The sequence below is a fragment of the Mustela erminea genome, chromosome 1 (assembly GCF_009829155.1).
Source record: "Mustela erminea isolate mMusErm1 chromosome 1, mMusErm1.Pri, whole genome shotgun sequence".
NCBI lineage: Eukaryota > Metazoa > Chordata > Mammalia > Carnivora > Mustelidae > Mustela > Mustela erminea.
In genome coordinates this window covers 29,770,110-29,787,532 of record NC_045614.1, presented here as the reverse complement: position 1 = coordinate 29,787,532, position 17,423 = coordinate 29,770,110, and the positions used below count along the sequence as shown (strand labels likewise).

The following is a 17,423-nucleotide window of genomic DNA, read 5'->3' as shown; positions in this document are numbered from 1 at the left end:
CCACTATAAAACCCAATGAATTCTTCGTGTGAATCTCTGAACAGGGCAAGTTTAGAGTGAGGGTTGATGTTTCACATGTAGCATATTGTCCAACAAACTTCTCACAAGCCAATCCTGACTTTCTGGAAATGAAACGAAGATGGCAGAATTATCCACCTGAAGATCCACAAGCTAAAAAAGGAGCTCTTTGGAGGGATGCCATCTCCATGGTGATACTGGAGAGTCCAGATGGCCTGACAAACTGGGAGTCATGTTTTGGGGTCAGGTTCCAACAGGTTTCTGGGTTTAAGGGAGTCAAGTCTATGGTGAAGGCAGAGAGGGAGAAGAGGACATAAAATAATGAATTTTACTTTTTCCTTACCACAAAGCTTTTGTGCCAAGGTGGCTAATGTGCGTCAACATCAAAGAATCCCTTCTCCTGGGAACCAAGAGGAAGTTTCTCAAAACTAGAATGAAAAGGTAGTTCCCCCTGTATCAATCTAGCTTTGGAGATACTCTACTAGTAATGTATGTCCTTTCTCCAAAAGAACTATGAAGTGTTCTGTGTGCTAACAACATAGCGTAAAAGAGAAGTTAAAACAAAATTCTGCATTTTTAGAAAACCTCATTAAAAAATAGGATTTCAAACTGTACAGTCACCACAAGTACACAGGTATCACTTGGCATCTCTAGCGCCCTCAGCCTTCTGTGCCTGGTGTGTTTGGCATCTCCATTTCTGCAGAGTTATTCCCATCCTTGCCCGTATCAGCTTTCTCCCTTTCCCTTTGGGCACCTTCTCTTCCCTCTTTGCAGGGGTATTTTTAGGCTGGAACTCTGGCGCTGGAGAAGCAGATTTATCAGATAACCTTGAAGAACTTCATCTTGGTTTAATTACCTGGAGCATCCACTTTGGCCTTTCTCCTGGGCGTGGGGACAATGGGGGAGATGTAGGTGTTGGACAGGGATGCAGTGGTGCGGGCTTTGGTTAGTCTGGGGGGTTCTGGCCTCTTCTTCATGCTGCTCCCATCATCTTTAGTCACCTTTGTCTTAACACAACATAGAAGTTTTCAGTAATACGTTTTGTATTGCTTAAAATATTGACCATTTTGTATTTATATGATTTTAATTTGAGAAAAAAGGAAGACGGGCATGTAAATCACTCAGCATGTGGACAGGAGTTTCTGGTGATAGCATCAGAAAAGTAGCCAGCTTTTTCTCTTTCCAAGAGCAAGGTCTAGAATCTTGGGACTCTGGTTTCCATTTAACACATGGGGAACTTCCCTGGAGGGAATTCAGTGAGTACGGTTTTACATCAAGGAATTACTTGGAATCTGCCTTTAGCCAATTCCACATTAATTATTCATGGAAAATATTGCTTGCCAATTTTCATCTTTGTTTGTATTGGCTCTGATGATTCTGAATATGTATCATTCAATTCTTCAACGTGAAACAGAGGGACCCTTTTCAACATTTTAGGTGAACTCCTCAGTTCCAAGTAACATCAGCCAATGGATTTTATATCTTGCCAATTCTCTAATACTTTATTCTTAATCCACAGTCCTTTGGAGTTTTATAAATAACTTTGATAAATCCAAAAGGCCATCTACTTTCTCTTCACAGAAGTTGCAAATTGGTATTGGTCCATGTGTGTGTATTTCCAACAGTTTTTCTACCCAAAATTGTTTGTTTGCAATGAGATTTGGTACAGTTTAGTGTCCTTTGAGATTACTCATAAAGGCTTTTGAAATTGTTTGTTGTTTGGTTGTTTATCTTTGGGAAACTTCATAGCACACCACTGAAGTCACCCCAGTCAAAGCCTGATTTTCTTTCCACTACGACATCAAGGACAGCCCCAAATCAAGTATAAGAAGTAGCTTTTTCCTTCTATAATAAACAAAGATGCTCTTATTTGATTTCCTGGGTTTCTTATTCTCACACTTTCTGACCCAGAGTATTTAAACATTGTGAAGTTAATGCAAAACAGATACTCTGTTCAGATAAATAGATCCAACATTGTCTACTTCAAGGGTGGTTATGGGAGACACAGACAAGATATGGGCTTTAAATGATCAGAGTCAATCTCACAGGTCGCAGCTACAGGTTTATGGTGTAGTCTATAGGGAGCATCCAACCAGTCAATGTTTGCTAGACATCAGTAACATTCTGTGTTCAGTGATATGAAGATTCCAGGTGTGAAAAAGATAAGGTTCCTAGACATATGTATGCAAGTAAAGCAAAGAAATATGTGATAAGGATCAATGGAAATGTATGAATTAACCCCCTTTTAAAAAAAGATTTTTTATACTTACTTGAGAGAAAGAGAGACAGACAGGCAGAACACAAACATGTGGAAGGGCAGAGGGAGAGGGAGAAGCAGACTCCCCACCACACAGGGAGCCTGACGTGGTGCTCCATCCCAGGACACTGGGACCATGACCTGAGCTGAAGGCAGAGGCTTAATGAACTGAGCCACCCAGACACCCTTGAGTTAACACTGTTGAACTGAAGGGCAAAAGAAACTTATAATTGGTAGACACTACAAGACTTCATGGAGGAATATAGTATTTGAACTGGGCCTTGAAGGAGGGTGATCGTTCCATTGGGAAGGAGGGATATGTCAGGTGGATGAAATGGCACATGCAAAAGCCTAGAAATGAGAAAAGCCTAGAAGTCAGAAAGGGGCGAAATCCATCTGTCATGGACTTTGTGCACGAACAAAACTTCAGTTGTTAGCTGTTTCATTCATAATGGTGAAGAGATAGGAAACAGGAGATATATTTAACCAAAGTCAACTCTGTACAGAAGCCACTTAGGGATTTCTTATTGGAAGAATTAGGCTTTTGTTTTGTTTTGCTTTTTTCAAATAACAGCTTACTCAGTAGAATAAATCCAGTGCAAAGATTTTTACCTTGCACACTTGTCATATAGTGGGCAGATGCTTCCTGTCCATTGAACAGAGTTGAGACAACTGACCTAAGCATAGTCTTGTTAGGTTGGACCCAAAGGTAAAGAGCAGTCCAAAAAATTAGATTGATACAGCTTTGATGATTGGTGCTTGATACAAACCTCAACTTTAAGAATCACAGCATTTTTTTTAAAAGATTTTATTTATTTTAGAGAGAGTGAGAGAGTGCATGATTGGGGGGAGGGTCGGAGGGAGAGGGAGAGAATCCAGCAGACTCCACACTGAGCTTGGAGTCCAATGTGGTCTTCCATCCCAGGACTCTGAGATCAGGACCTGAGGCGAAATCAAAGTCAGTCCCTTAACCTACAGAGTCACCTAGGGACCCCAAGAATTATAGCATTTCTTAATTATGTGTACCTTAGCTTAATATTAGCATTAGTTGCAAATTCTGTACTTACTCTCCAGACATGACTCTGTCTCCCAAGAATGGGGAAAAAATGTACCTGGATTTTTTTGAGTAAGAAATAGATACAAATACTACCATGTAACATTTATGGAGTACTAACCATATGAAAAGCCCTGAAATGAAAGTTCAGGTACATCCTCTCAATCTTCATGTCAGTACTGTGAAGTGGATAGTATCACTATTATTCACAAGGAGATTAATTCACAGTTAAATAATTTGACCAAAGCCCCATTGCTAGTAGGTAGAGAAGCTAGGATTTGAAACTAGGCAATGTGGTTCTAGTATATATGCTGAACTGCTAGATACTAAGATGCTAAATGGAAATAATAATGGTATACCTCTCATAGTGTCATTATGATCATTTCATGAGTTAATATGGGTAAAGTGCTTATCACAATATCTGGTGCCTAGTAAGTACTTCATAAATGATAAAAACTATTATTGGAACATTAAGTTACTTGCCCAGAGTTGCTTACACCAGAGCACCATGCCTTCAACCCTTTACTTTAGAGAGCAAAATCTGTTGGCTTCACTATAATCATGTCATCTTTTGTTGTTGTTTTACTGAATTTTGCTTTAGAAAGCTCAACTTACTGCAATGTTTTCAGAGGCCAGCAGAAGTAAATGAGTTTCATGTGAAACATGTAGAAATCTCATGTACATTAAAGAACATGAGTTCTTCAATCACCATGACTTGAGCATTAAAAACACAGATGCTATTCCCATGGCTACTGCAGCATTATTTTTATAGGCTAAAGGTGCAAGCCAGAGTGTCCATGGATGAATGAATGGCTTAACAAAATGTTATATATAGGCACAATGGCATATCGTTCAGTCCTTAAAAAGAAGGAAATCTTTTATTTATTTATTTTTTATATTTTTTATTTTTTATAAACATATATTTTTATCCCCAGGGGTACAGGTCTGTGAATCACCAGGTTTACACACTTCACAGCACTCACCATAGCAATACCCTCCCCAATGTCCATAGCCCCACCCCCCTTTTCCCAACCCCCCTCCCCCCAGCATCCCTCAGTTTGTTTTGTGAGATTCAGAGTCACTTATGGTTTGTCTCCCTCCCAATCCCATCTTGTTTCTTTTATTCTTCTCCTACCCCCTTAATCCCCATGTTGCATCTCCACTTCCTCATATCAGGGAGATCATATGATAGTTGTCTTTCTCTGCTTGACTTATTTCGCTAAGCATGGTACCCTCTAGTTCCATCCACGTCATCGTAAATGGCAAGATTTCATTTCTTTTGATGGCTGCATAGTATTCCACTGTGTATATACACTACCTCTTCTTTATCCATTCATCTGTTGATGGACATCTAGGTTCTTTCCATAGTTTGGCTATTGTAGACATTGCTGCTATAAACATTCGGGTACACGTGCCCCTTTGGATCACTACGTTTGTGTCTTTAGGATAAATACCCAGTAGTGCATTTGCTGGGTCATAGGGTAGTTCTATTTTCAACATTTTGAGGAACCTCCATGTTGTTTTCCAGAGTGGTTGCACCAGCTTGCATTCCCACCAACAGTGTAGGAGGGTTCCCAAAAAGAAGGAAATCTTATCACATGATAGAATGTGGGTGAACCTTGAGGATATTATGCTAAATGAAATAAGCCAGTCATAAAATGACAAATACTGTATGATGCAATTTATATGAGGTACCTGGAGCAGTGGGATTTAGAGAGACAAAAAGTAGAATGGTGGTTGCCAGGGGCTGGAGGGAAAGGGAAATGAGGAGTTACTCTTTCTTAGGTAGAGTTTCAGTTCTGTAAGATGGAAAAAGTTCTGGAGATGGTGATGATTGCACAGCAGTGGGCATATACTTGATGCCATTGAACTGTGCACTTGAAAGTGGTTAAAATGGGGTCGGCTGGGTGGCTCAGTGGGTTAACGGCTCTGCCTTCGGCTCAGGTCATGATCCCAGGGTCCTGGGATCGAGCCCCTCATTGTATCATCGGGTTCCCTGCTCAGTGGGAAGCCTGCTTCTCCCTCTAGCTCTGCCTGACCCCCAACCCAACTCCTGCTCACGTGTGCTCTCTCTCACTCTAAAATGAATACATAAAATCTTTAAAAAGATGGTTAAAATGGGGGCCCTTGGGTGGTTCAGTTGGTTGAGCGACTGCCTTCCACTCAGGTCATGATCCTGGAGGCCGGGGATCAAGTCCCGCAACAGGCTCCCTGCTCAGCAGGGAATCTGCTTCTCTCTCTGCCATCCTGCTCTCATGCTTGCTCTCATTCTCTCTCTCTCTCTCAAATAATAATAATTTAAAAAGATGGTTAAAGTGGTAAATTTTTATGATCTGGGTATTTTACCACAGTTTCCAAAAAGCACATATATAAATTGAAGTTCTATATATAAGATTTTCAATATTTCAAGTCTATATATTCAATATATATAGTTTATATTTCAGTACAAGGGCCTTCATAGTCATCATAATAAAAATGAGATCTTTTTGAAAAACAGGTAGAAGTCATTTTCTTTCTTACACATTGTGAATGCTACTTAGTAAAAAAAGAAAAAAATCTGTTTATTTTAAACACTGAAACATTAATTGGAACTTTCAATATTCCACAGCTGAACACTGGGTTTCAATAATCCTCTTTGCTGTTTTTCTGATGTTCTTATTTCTAAAACCCAATTCTCCTGGGGAATGCATTACTCTCTCTTATAGCAGGTGAACAATTTCTATAATTTAAATATTCAAAAATTTGAGGCCGCTCTGCAGTGGGAGGACACAGTAGGCAGAGATGTTATTATCTTGAGGATACCATATTACAAATAAATTGGATTCTTCATTCCCTTCTGGGAAAAGAGATGGGAACCGATATGTTTTTGAACACCCATTAGCTTCCATGGTTTTTGCAGCCATACAGGACACTTTGTATACATTATCTTATGGGACGGAGATGAAACAGTATATTGAATGTTGAGACATTGCAAGTGTTTTCCTCCCCTGGTTTCAAAAGAGGGAGACTTGCTGATGCTTTAGTCAAGGAGCTACCTTTATTGTACAGGATTCAGGTGTTCCTAAATGAAAATGAAGATGGAGAGACTCAGTTCATCTACATATCTGGCACGTTGATACTTAGTGCCAAAAAGTTCTTTGTTTTGGGGGCTGGCCTATGCATTGTAGGATGTTTAGCAGCCCCTGCTTGAGAGTCACAGATATACATGTTCCTGGTGGAGGTTGGGAGGGGAGAAAGAAGCAGGGCTAGGGAGGTGACAGAGCTGGATCTTATAGACAGTGTTGGATGGTAGAGAGAGAATTTTTTGGAGCTACTGCTACAGACAGAATAAGAGAGAAGCCCCAAAAGGATTTTGAGAAATCATTATTTTTTTATAAGTTTTCTTTAGAGAGCAAGGGGGAGGGACAGGGAAAAGGGAGAGAGAGAATCCCAAGCAGGCTCCACACTCAGCAGTACGGAGCCCTACTTGGGGCTCAATCTCGACCCTGAGATCATGACCTGAGCAAAATCAAGGTCGGATGCTTCACTGACTGAGCCACCCAGGTGCCCCGAGGAATTATTAAGAATGAATGTTCCCCTTTATAATTTTCTTGGAAGTTTGAATCGAGATTCTCTGACTCATGATTTTCTCTCTCTGGTTGTTATTTCTTTGAATGTGATTTTTGTGTTGAAACTGAATCACATAGCATGGGTTTGTGTAGATTTCCTGTGGATTACACTTATAACAGTCCTTTGAATTTGCATTTTCTCCATTTTTATAAAAGATGGCCTGACCTTTCCATAAGGTCAGATTGCATGGTGTGCCATTCTGCCTTCTTTTTTCCATTTGCCTTCCATAAAGGGAATATGCTTAGTTTCCTTGAGATTTTAAAAAGAATAGTAGGAAAAGATACCTCCCGTTCTCTTTTTAAATGATGTCAGATCTGATATTCAGAGGTAATTTACTATCTGACCATCCTATGATTTAAAAAGTTCTGTCTGCCGCTTTATTACTACTGCTCTAAAAATTACCATAAGTTCAGTGGCCTAAAACAATACTTTTTGGAGACCTGTCATCAGTGGGCTTAACAACCAAGTGTTGACTGGGCTGCATTCCTTCCAGGACTCTAGGGACGGAGAATCTGTTTCCTTGCCTTTCCAGTTTGTAGAAGTCACATACATCCTTGACCCTGTAACACCTCAACCTGTTTCTTTCATTTATCTTTTTGTCCTGCCTGCCTCCCTCTTAGTAAAGACACTTCTAATTACTTTGGGCCCACCTGAATAATCCAGGACAATCTCTCCCTCTTAAGATACTTAATCACATCTGCAAAGTACCCATTGCCACATAGGGTAACATTTTCCCAGGTTCCAGGGACTAGCGTGAGGACGTCTTTGAGGGAGTGGGTGTGCGTCGTTATTCTGCCTCCCACAGCTAGAGTATAAACACGGGCAGGATGTGTGGTCTCATTCTGCTAGCATGCTTCAATTGCTCCATCTTGATTTTATTTATTTTTAAATTTTATTTATTTATTTATTTATTTATTTATTTATTTTTAAGAGAGAGAAATCACAAGTAGGCAGAGAGGCAGGCAGAGAGAGAGAGTGGGGAGGAAGCAGGCTCCCTGCGGAACAGAGAGCCCAATGCGGGGCTCGATCCCAGGACTCTGGGATCATGACCTGAGCTGAAGGCAGAGGCTTTAACCCACTGAGCCACCCAGGTGCCCCGATTTTATTTTATTTTTTTAAGCACTTGAAATTCTTAGGCTTAGCCAACATTTAATTTTCACATTAGAAAAGTAATAAGAATTACTCAAATTATAGTAATATTGATGGAGAAACCAATAGAGCTTTTATTACAAACCCAAGTTCCTCTTTAACCTCATTTCTAGTAGCTAATTACCAGGTCTATTCAGAAGGACAAAGCACCTTCAGTGTTCTTCCTGAAACATACAACACATCTAACAGTTAAACGTGTGCAATAAATCCTCTTTCAACATTCAAAAGTATCATGTAATCAGCACAGTGCCCAGCACAGAGTAGTGTTTCAGGAACACTGGTTTAATGATTGAAAGGCTACATGATCACATCAGGTTTTATTAATGTTAAAATACGTTGGGGCTGAAAGCTGTTACTTATTTGTTATTTATTTGGGGATAATGTGGTTAGACCTGTGTCACCTAACTTCTGGTGAAACTCTGGAGTTGGGTATAATAATGCTGATGGCATTTCATTTCACCTTTTCCTTGTTAATAGATTCAAACCAGTTTCTCAGAAGCTTTTTTACTCACTTTCGTAGGTGCTTAATAAAGTGAAATTCCATGTGATTTAAAACTTGCTCCTTCTGGAAGGTTCAGCCAAGGACTAGAGGGAGAGTATATAGTGTATGATTTAAGAGCATGGACTTGGCATTAGTTGGACGGCATGTTCAAATTCCATGTCTGCCACTTGCTGAGAAGCTGTGTGTCTTCCCTGTGCCTCAGTTTCCTCACCTGAGAAGAGTGATAATTGTGTCTCTCAAATCATAGGGTTATGGTGAGGGTTTCAGGGGGAACAATGCAAAATGCAAAGTCAGAGCCTGGCACATAGTGATCACTTAGTAAATGCGAGCTAATATTTGTCCAATTGAATTATTATCTATTTAGGGATAGGACTGTAAAGTAGGCTTTCTGGCACTTTCCTGTGTCCATGACCATTTTGATAGGATTTTTGGGGAAGGAGCCATCTAGACAAGAGAATATGTCCCCTCAACTTTTTTGGGAAGAGGTGAGTGTAAATAGATGGGAAAATGAATACACACAGAATACTAACAAATAACAAAAAAGGAAGAGGTTCTGCCTGGTGCTCACATTTCACCCAAAGCTGACAGAATGAAAACAACAATTTGCTAACATTTTCTGAAGGCCTACTATGTACTTTGCTTGTCAGTGACACAGGGAGATACAAGATACCCATGATGATTAGACTGTATTTTTACAATTTACCAGTGACCTCCTATATGCTTTATAGTCATTATCTCTAATCATCATGACCAGCCTATGATATCTGTGTTCTACCCCTCAAATTCCCGCCCCTCATTCCACAGGAGGGGAAATGGATGTAGACCTTGGAGTTCACAGCTAAATAAAGCGTGAACTCAAGCCGGCTCTGACTTTTTTTTTTTTTTTTTTAAGATTTTATTTATTTATTTGACAGACAGAGATCACAGGCAGGGAGAGAAGCAGGCAGAGATAGAAGGGGAAGCAGGCTCCCCACTGAGCAGAGAGCCTGACATGGGGCTTGATCCCAGTACCCTGGGACCATGACCTGAGCTGAAGGCAGAGGCTTTAACCCACTGAGCCACCCAGGTGCCCCCCTGCTCTGACTTCTATGACCCACTTTCTGTCCATTCAAGCATGTGTGCTTTGTACCCTTTATCCTGGAGAGAATATGTATACATATAAACAGAAGTCACAATAGTAAGCAAAACAAGGTAAGCACAAACTATGGGGCACAGACAATAAGTTGGCTCTTGGAGTTCATAGGAACTGGAACAATCATGGAGAATGGGTCTGACCTGGGTCTTAAACATAAGTAGTCAGGGCGTCTGGATGGCTCAGTAGGTTAAGCGTCTGCCTTCAGCTAGGGTCATGATCTGGGGATCCTGGGATCCAACCCTGCATTGGGGTCCATGCTCAGTGGGGAACCTGCTTCTCCCTCTCCCTCTGCTGCTCCCCCTGCTTGTGCTCTCTCTCTCTCTTACTCAAATGAACAAATAAATAAAATCTTAAAAAAACAAAAACAAAAACCAGAAAACACAAACAAGTAGCCATCAGAGACTAGGGAAACCAGTAGGGTTTTCCAAGTTAGCAAGATGGCCTAAGTCAACAAGAGATGAGTGGAGTCTTAAAGCAAGGAGGACAAAATGTTTAATTTCTGTTTCCTGTTTGATCAATTGGTAGTGGTTCTAGGTTATGCATTCATGTGAGAATTGCCTAAATGACTGACTGAGCTGTTCAAGTAAAATAGAAAGCAACTGACAGAATATGGTTGGAAAGGTATTGGAACTGGCTTTAGGGTTTTTTAACCTCTTTCAAAAGGAATCCTTTAAAGATGTGGAGTGAGCGATGAAAATTAAAACAGGGATGTAAAGTGACAGTTCGGTACCTTCTCCAAAAATTAAAACTGAATTACCACGTGATCTAGCAATTCCGCTCTTAAGTATGTACCCCAAGGAATTGAAAACTGGTCTCCCCATAACAGTTTGTACGTGAACATCCATATCAACATTCCTCTCAATAACCAAAATGTGGAAACAGCCCAAATGCTCCTCCACAGGTAAACTGTGGGATAGCAATATAGGGGAACAGTATTCAGCCACCAGAAGGGGTGAAGGGCTGATACGTGTTATAACACCAATGAACCTCAAACACACTATGCTAAATAAAGGAAGCCAGACACAAAAGGCCACATAGTCTAGGATTTGATTTGTATGAAATGTCTATAATAGACAAATTCATAGAGGCAGGAAGATGACTAATGGTTGTCAGGGATGGGAGGAAGGAGGGAGGAGAGAGTGTATGTTTAATTTCCTTCAGAGGTGATAAGAATGTTCTGGAACTAGATAGAGGTGGTGTTTGTAAAACACTGAATGTGCCAAATGATACTGAATTGTAGACTTTAAAATGGTTAAAATGATGAATTTTATGGTATAGATATTTTACCCCAATTAAGACAAACAAACAAGCATGGGATGATCTGAAATTTAGGATATGTGGATGTAAGGGGGAGCTGGGGATACTTGTATATACATCAGCTAAAACTCGAGGGTCTTAATATAAGAAAATTAGATCTTAAAGCATTCAAGAATGATACACTTTGGGCTTTTTCTATTATAGTCAAATAAAACTAAATTTAATCTTTTATTTAAAAGCTACCTGATTTTTAAAAATTTTTTTATTAACATATAATGTATTATTAGGCCCAGGGGTACAGGTCTGTGAATTGTTAGTAAAAGCCACCTGATTTTTTAAAAAAGCTATCTGATTTTTAAAATATCTAATTTTACTAAAGCTTTTCTACCCATCTATCTAACCTATTTATCCAACCCTTTGTTTACCTAAGTAGACGACCTTCTCTCTGCACATACCTAGAAAAAATTCTGTGATAATAGCCACCTGATATCTATAATAGGAAGTCCTGGATGGGAGAATTTGGCATGATTAAAACAAGCTTCCCTCTTATTTTTCTGCATTATTTGGATCCTTTATATTGAACGCATATAATTTTTAAGAACAGCGTTGTGTGATTTTTTTTTCTTAAATTAATTAGCCTACAACAGACACAGAAGGTAGAGGCAAATAAGCCAAGCTGTAATGGCAATTAATTCTGAGGAAAATATGGCTGTTATTTCTCTTTCTGTACTAGTATTGGGATACTTTTTCAATCCCCAAAGTAGTGTTTTAAAAGTTTATAAAACTTAGAAACATTAAGAAAATTTCCCAGTGTGAAAGCCACTAGAGGTAGAGTCAACAGAGGTTTGGTTGGGGGTGGGGGTTTCAAGTTCAGATTTGCTTAACTCCAAAACTCACTTCTCAGCCTTGAGTTAACCTTGCCATAAGTGATACAGTTTGTTTTTCAAAAATTCAACCCCAGTGCACCATTCCACCCCCACCCCCCCGCCCCCTGATTCTAACTACTGATCGAGTCCTACATCTGGCATTCGAAATGCCAAGACTGCAGAGGAGGGTATTGTCTGTGGTACCTCTCAAGAACATGAAGAACTTGCTTTGTTTCCAGGAAATTATCCACCTACTACCAAAATGCCCACGGATGGAGCATCTGCTGTGTACAGGGCACAAATGAGAGGCGTTTCGCAGAGAATCCGAGTCTGAAGTTATCCAGGAATTAGGATGTCCAATAGCCCGCTGCAGAGAGAGTTTTGTGGTAATGAGACATTCATTTGCTTATTTATCTATCTACTCACTGCTTATTGAGTTCCTGGGAGCTATAAAGGTTGATTCCTTATTGTCACTAATGTGCTCCTTAAGACATTTTTGGTTGTAAGAACAGAAACCAACTAAAACTAAGAAGAAAAGGGAAACTTTATGACTGAAATACCAGGTAGTTTTGCAGGTTTCCAAGAGGGACGACCTTAGGCACCGAACGGCAGCGGGGATGGGCTTTGGAGATTTGGAGCAAATGCTCTGAAAACAGATTGTCAAACAGATTGTTGGAGTCTTTGCTCTGATGTGAGCCCTCTGTTCTTGAACAATTTACTTAACCCCTCATTGTGCTCATCTATAAAATAACTATCAGAACAAGAACCACCACCACCACCTATCATAGGTGGTTCTGACATGAAGCAGTAACGGGGGTGAAGGGCAGATCACAGTGCCTGTGACTTAGTAAGCACTCTGTCACTGTTGGTTTTTGAATTCTCTGTCACTGCAGGCTCAGTTTCTTAACTTTCCAGTCTCCATGGTTAAGAATGGCCACTCAATCCCAGCTTCAGGGAACAAATTAACTTGCCACTCTCTTGGTTCCAAATTGACATTTTTAGAGAAGAAAATGCTTGGCTTCATAGAATAGACATCCATCCTTGGTCAATGAACTGAATCCAGTGGGCAGGGACCTATTAAGTAATCAAGGCTGCCAGAAGCCTAGTTTGTAGCCACGTGGATGGTGGGGGGAAGGGGAAAGGTGGTGGATACTGGCCAAACTGAGAAGCATACAACACACCAAGGAAACTTCTAAATGTGCTACTTCTTAGTAGTGTTTAATAGGAAAATGGAAAAATGGAAACAAAACAAAACAAAACAAAAAAACCAAGAGAGAAACAAAACCAGAATGCCAAACAACAAAAAAGAAATACCCCCCCCCAGTCTTTGTTTTATCTGAGATGTCCAAAGCATATTTCTGTATCATCTTTCTACTAAAACACAAAACAAAGCAAAGAAAAATAGTGTTCTTAGATTAAACATTTCGTGATGGAGACTTTGCAAATTACCATGGAGACGATGGAGGAAATTATGCACTGACTCTTTTTTTCTTCACAGTCTATGCATAGGGATGGATGGAGGTATTAGCCTCAGCTCTGTTTCCCACGGTGAACTGAAGTGTTTTAACAAAATCTGCCACTCTATCAGCAATAATAGACTTCTCTACATGTTAATGTTAAAATTTTTTCATTGTAATGGATTCAACTTTACTAAACACCAGCCTATATTTTCTTGTCAAGTAAGATGCCCTACTCTGTCTAAGCTGTGACTCTCTGGTAATCTGGATAATTTTTAAATGATGTTTTTAAACATCATTTTTAAATGATGTTTATCTTCTAATTTCATTCCAGCCTCCATTCATAACTAACTAGGTTACAAGTATCTTTTATTTATAAACATTTGGTTATAAGTGGCAGATAATCCATTTAGAGTAGTTTAAATAATAAGGGAAGTTACCAGCTTATTTAACTGCAATGTGCAGTGGGATGTTAGGTTTCAGGTATAGATTGGTCCAGAGGCTCAACCATGTCACTAGGAGCCTTTTCTTTTTGTTTCTCCATACTGTCTTCCCTAACATCAGTTTCATTGAAAGATTGGTGTCTTTTATGAACACCAAACGTTGGCATCAGGAAGAGGGGTGACACTTTTCTGTTTTAACAGACAAGAGAAAGAATTTTGAGAGGAGCTCCCACAGAAAAGAGAGGATTCTTCTTTCTCAGAATTCCTCCAAAAAGCCATCCACTCTGGCTAGAAGGAAACACTGGTTGACAAAAACCAGTCAGAGCCTACCCTTGGACTCTAGGGAGAATTTAATCGCAGACAAACCTTATGCCTGAGAAGTCTGAGGCCCTATTAAAAAGGAACAAGGCTTAGAGGGCACACAGGGGTGACAACCAACAAAGGTTCTCTCCAAAACGTAACTCTTTATTTCGTGGCCCACTCTTTTGTTCCTCCCTAGGTTGGAACGCAATATAACCTTTTTGCCAGTTTTTGGTGAGTGTAGCTAAATGTCCGACTTTAGTGCGAGAATAACATCCACCTATTTATTATGGGCTGCCTCAGAAATAAATGAAGAGGGTGGGTTCTAGCTTTTCCTATTGAAGTCCATCAGAAAGATGAGATTAGTTCTGATTTATTAAGGAAGTACCCGTATGTTTAATAAAGTACTATGTAGATCTATTTTCATATTATGAAGGGGATCATGCTAAGACATCTTGATTTGGGTTTTAAAATAGTTCCAGGCTGGCTACCAAGCCCTGTTCCTGTTAAGGAGCTATTACTAATAATTTAGACATTGGTGAGTGTTAGCTTCATCTCATTGTCTATCAACAGCCAAACTGATGCTTGAATTACTTGAGGTTATATAGCAGTAGGGATGTCCTCAAAAAAGAGTGTTGAAGGGTGGGGAAATCATATAATAGAGGAAAAAATCAATTCGGATGAAATTTGGAGACTCTTTAAATCATGCTTTACAGACTTCTTTTGCTCCCTTTGATCAAATAAAACAAATTTGAACATCCAGAAGAGTGAGGTTGATAACCAGAGGAAAACGTTGTTAAGTCAGATAATTATTCTCTTTATAATGCTTTTCCCTGGTGGCTTGAATACTTACCAATATCTAATACTTTTCCTCTTCCCAGTTTGTCTTGTAAAGGCTTTTGAGATCTTCTTGGCTTAAGTCTCATGGCGTCCAGGGGAAGTCTAAGATCATTCCTGGTATGCTTCACTATTGATATAATGAAGGAAAGCTACTGGCTGTCATTTTTTGAGCAAATTAACAAGAAGCATCATATCACTTTGTTCTGTCTAAAATGTCTCCCCAAGCTTAGTATTTCTTTTTTCTGACAGAAAGGAAAAAAAAAAAAAAAAAGGAAAAAGAAAAGGTTAGAAAAAAAGTTAAGCAAATAGATAGAACAAGTCATTCTTTGTAGTATGCTTCTTGCAAATCTTTTGTTCTCAGAGTTACCTTTGATTGCTCTCCTTAAAACTCTATAATTTCTTGTTCAATCACTAGAATACATAGAGTTTGTTGAAAATTGTTCTTTTTAAATTTTTTTCTGTGTTTTTAAATGTGATAATTAAGTGTACCTGTGTAATAAAGAGATGAAAGTTTTTAAATTGTTATAGTTTTATGGATGAAGAGACACAGCCTTTAAATTATCACATCCTCCTTTATATTAAATTTTTTATCTTTTTTTTAAAAAAATATTTTATTTATTTTTCCATTTGAGAGAGAGAGAGAGAGATCATGACCTGATCAGAAATCAAGAGTCAGACACAATCAGCTGAGCACCCAGGTGCCCCCTCCTTTATATTAAATTTTATTCTGGAAGTGTTTTATGATCACACAGTAGAATTTGTGTTGCAAACCCAGGTGAGGGCTGGCTTGTAGTTACAAATTCTCAGGGGAATTTTTTTTTTTTCCCCTGCCTTCATCCAGATCTGTTTTATTCTGGTTGCTTTCAGTATACAAGGTTTATTTCTCCTTGCTCCTTGCACTGAGGGTACAACCTGTTTGGGTTTCTAGTTTATGTGAGAACACCAAATTAGCTTCCCTCTACACCCCCAACCCTACGCCTCAGACACCCCTCTGAGCAGTGGTCAATGTCAAAGTTCAAGGTCTTGAGTCTCAATAGAATGTCTCCCAGGAACCATGCTTTTCTCTTCCTGGCCTCTGGAGAATCCTTCTTTCCAGCTTAGCCCAGCAAAGCACTTAAACAGACGTTTTTATGTTTTTAATCCAGCTTTTTACTTGTTTCATTCAGCGGTGTTGTTTATCTAAGTGTCTGCCCTGCTGACATGAAAGTACTGAATTGCTTTCTAAAATGGTCTTTCAAAGGTTTGTTTACAAATAATATGACCTGTGGATATGTGAGGTCATACATTCAGGAAGACTTTCTGCATCTATCTTAAATCTCTTTTTCATTTATTTTTAAAAACAATATTGAGGCAGCTGGGTGGCTTAGTCAGTTGGGCATCTGACTCTTATTTCAACTCAGGTCATGGTTTCAGGGTCACGAGATCTAGTCCTGCGTTGGGCTCTGTGCTTTCTCTCTCTTTCTCTCTCTTTTTCTCTCTCTTTTTCCCTCCCCACCCACCCCTCTTGCACTCTCTCTCTCTCTTTCTCTTTCACTCTCACACACACACAAAACTAACAAAAACAAAACGCAAAAGCAATATCAGGTGACCTTCATAATTATTTCAAATCAGCATTGTTGCAGTCAGTTTTGGTTCAATAATTCATTCTCCAAATTAGGACATGCCTACCCCAGGAAGGGCATGTCCTATAATGAGAGACAGGGTAAGGACTCAGATATAAGGCAAATCTCTTCTTTCTGGTGAATAAATGAGAAAAAAATTATTTTATATTTGTGCATATGTGGTATTTGCACCCAAGCACTCATAAGAATCCTCTACTTTCTATATGGTTGGCCTGTGTAGGTCTTCGTCTCTACTCAAAGACCTTTAGTTTCTTGAGGGTAGAGACTGTTCTACTTACTCCTGTGTCTCATAGCCCCGGCATCATCGCTGGGCTTTGCATCTAGCCAGCTCAAGAAATGATTGAATAAAAGGACCTTAGAAGTGTTCCCATTTCCTGACTGTGTTCATATGTTCTTGACTATTTGCATATTCCTCTACATCAGCTTTGGCCATAGTTGGAGCCAGAGTCTTCCACGTATGAAGGGAGTCACATGTTTCCCCTGTCCCCTGTGGATAAGCCTGAGAGAAAACGGACGGATGTGGTAATAGACACACCCATCTCGGCCAGCTGGTACTTTCCGCTTTCTGCCAGCAGAGTAGTTAGCTGTTGCTGTGTTCTGGATTCCGGAACCCCTGGATTGTCTCCTGCTTCCCATTCCTTATCACAGCCCCTGCTTCAGGGACAAACAGCAATACGTTTGCAAGATCACTTCCTGAGGACAGTAAGTCCCACCTTCACCTTCGTGCCTGGCTGAGGCCAATTGAAGTGTCTGTGCAGTGCTGGTTATATTCTTCTCATTCCCGGCATTTAGCCTGGCCCAACTTAGTCACTCATGATTTAGGATAAATGAATGAATCTGCATTCACGAGGGAGAGAGAGAGAACACCAACAGACAGAGTATTGGGCTCCAAAGTCCCAGCAATGACATTGAAA

The 17,423-nt window shown here is 39.8% G+C and overlaps 1 long non-coding RNA gene across 3 annotated transcripts; it reads right to left on the bottom strand.

Annotated features, from left to right (window-relative positions):
* Positions 1 to 2,509: 2,509 nt before the first annotated feature.
* Positions 2,510 to 17,085, bottom strand: LOC116600616. 3 transcript variants are annotated; one of them, XR_004289731.1, is made up of 6 exons: positions 16,788 to 17,085; positions 16,477 to 16,623; positions 15,255 to 15,376; positions 14,901 to 15,129; positions 12,052 to 12,214; positions 2,510 to 2,626 (listed from the first exon to the last, which is right to left on the bottom strand). It is a non-coding gene; the product is annotated as an uncharacterized LOC116600616 (long non-coding RNA). The 3 variants fall into 3 exon arrangements; XR_004289732.1 differs by lacking the exon at positions 2,510 to 2,626 and adding an exon at positions 3,185 to 3,217; XR_004289733.1 differs by lacking the exon at positions 12,052 to 12,214.
* Positions 17,086 to 17,423: the final 338 nt, after the last annotated feature.